Consider the following 2,707-nt stretch of genomic DNA (forward strand, 5'->3'; position numbering starts at 1 on the left):
TGGCATCACATTTAGAAACGAGAGAGGAGGAAATATATGATACACATAAAAACAAAGTATGCTTAAGTACTAACCTCTTGTCCCACATAACCCTGTCATCAGGCCTTGAGAAAGTGCTTTTTGATGTGTTCCCACGACTATATCATATCATAAACCAACTTTGTCTTAAGCCCCATTACTTCAACAACTTTCCTCAACTTTCCAGCTCCGAGAAGACGTACCGCTATGATAATCTTTTGTTATTCTAATCTTGTGTTGTCTCTTGCGGCCATAAGAGAAAACGAGATTTAAAAAAAGAAAGAAACCAGAGATAGAAAACGGGATCATCCATCAACTTCCTATCGGGGATATTACGAGCTTCCAAGACGTTTAATAATGAAGTAATTTATCGGATATTCACAACACATTAATCTAAGAAAATGATGGATCTTTGCTCCGCTTGTATGCATCTCGCGTCGTCGCCATTATTAATATTTATTAGCGTAGATGTTTGAGGATATTATCCGCTCCTCCTGCCATCTTGTGGATGTTTGTGTGTTCCTGTACTGATGGCGGATATAGAGATAGACAGACAGATAGACAGCATTTACGTATGAATATAGATACACAGATAGGTAGGTGGATGGATAGATGGAGAGATATATAGGTAGTTAGATAGATATATAGAGAGGGAGGATATGGAGAGAGAGAGAGAGAGGTTGGGGAGAAAGAGAGGAGGGAGGGAGAGAGAGAAAAACAGACAGACAGAGGAAGCGAGAGAGGCAGATAGAGGGAGAAAGGAAGGGAGAGGGAGGCAGACTAACAGAGATGAGTATGTGTGTTTTTCATGTCAGTAGGTATAAAATTAAACTTGTTCTTTTATTATGTTATTTAAGTGTATTTGCATCGTTATCATGTTTTGTTACGCGCCCATTTAAAAACAAGAAAAATGTCCGTCCCTTTTTCAGGAAAAATGCAAAAAAATGTCAGTATAAAACACTATCCTTTATAGAATTTCAGCAAGAAAATATCAGATATTACTAGTGAAGGAGAGTTATATTCCATTGAAAAGGGGCTTCATTTATGATTAAACAGGTATTGAATTTACATTTTTTTAAACTATTATTCGCGAACCTTACATAACACTGATTCTAAAGTTTATTTTGATATGTTACTCTAATATAATCTGGGAACAAGAAGCAGTAATCTAGAGCGATTTACTGTGTTCAACAAGTGGCAACTTATGAACAACAAAGTTCTTGTAATGAAGACTTCATCTTTAGAGGAGTTATACGTCTAATATACTGTGCTATGATTTAGCATTTCATACGAACATGTAACCTGTTAAACTCTTATATCAATCTCATTTCTGTTCAAAACTTTGCGTTTGTTTGTCTTCGTATGCACAGAGTCCTCGTTATCTATTATCTATTAACTTATTGCAAAGTCAATATCACTACTATCGGTGTAACTCTACCATAACAACTGCTATTAACATGTCTATCGTCAGTACTTTTACCTTTGCAAATGCCACAATTTTTGTTATTAGTTTTGCTAAGACTATAACTGCTTGACATGATGGTAATGATGAATATTAAATAGGTAAGTAGCAGGTTGGCGATGGTGTGTATTAAATACCTGAAATACAGCGATGCTTTTTCGGATTTTTCTCATGCTAAATTAATTAAATAACATCAAAAGCGCACCTTCGCCTTGATAAAAAAAAAAAAAATCCTCCTCACAGGCGTTTAGATATCATCTACATGTCTTATTGACACAGAGCACTTATCGAATTAAATCCCTATCAGATATTTATTTATCAAGACACGGTGAACTCTAAAACAAGTGTCGGATAGACTTTTTCTGGACTTTTGAACTATTCACTCCCTTTGGATTTCGTTATTCATCTCGACCTGTTTATATCTTCTTTTTTTACATTTTTTTATTCTTTTGTTTTTTGTCTGTTTATTTCTCCGAACACTTGGCAGTATATGCACAGCCACACGCACAAAGAAGGAGAGAAAGACATTCAGACAAGCAGGCAGGCAGGCAGGCAGATAGATAGACAGACAGGCAGACAAACATACAGACTAACAGACAGATAAACAGACAGACAGACAGACAGACAGATAGACAGGCAGACGGACAGACAGATAGATAGATAGACAGACAGATAGATAGATAGACAGACAGACGCACAGACAAACAGACAGACGTACAGACAAACAGGCAAGCAGGCAGACAGACAGACAGGCAGACGGACCGACACACAGGCAAGCAGGCAAACAGATAGATAGATAGACAGGCAGGCAGGCAGAGACGCAGGCAACGGCTGAAAACAAGACAATAAATAAAATAGAAAAAAAAAGAAAAAAAAAGAGAGCGAAAGAGGGTGAACAGCAAAGAGGAAGAACGGAAAAGAGAAAGAGAAAGGGGGAAAAAAGGAGAGAAAGAGGGAGGAAGGAGACGAACCAGAGCAAGAAGGGGCATCCAGCGGAGTCAAGGCTGTGTGAGACCAGAACGATCTCTTTGTAGTTTCAACACTCTACGAAAATTTTGAGTCTGCCTTCAAAGGACACCGGATCCATCAGTTCCCTGTTTAATCTTGCCTATTTTTCATCCCTTCTGGCCAGGAAGAAGAGGACTTCGCAAGAAAATAATGAAAATATATATATTTTTTTTTTAGCACAGAGGAAGTCCAGGGCACATGGAGATCCTTTTATGGAAC

This window comes from Penaeus chinensis, chromosome 11 (assembly GCF_019202785.1).
Source record: "Penaeus chinensis breed Huanghai No. 1 chromosome 11, ASM1920278v2, whole genome shotgun sequence".
NCBI classification, from domain to species: domain Eukaryota; kingdom Metazoa; phylum Arthropoda; class Malacostraca; order Decapoda; family Penaeidae; genus Penaeus; species Penaeus chinensis.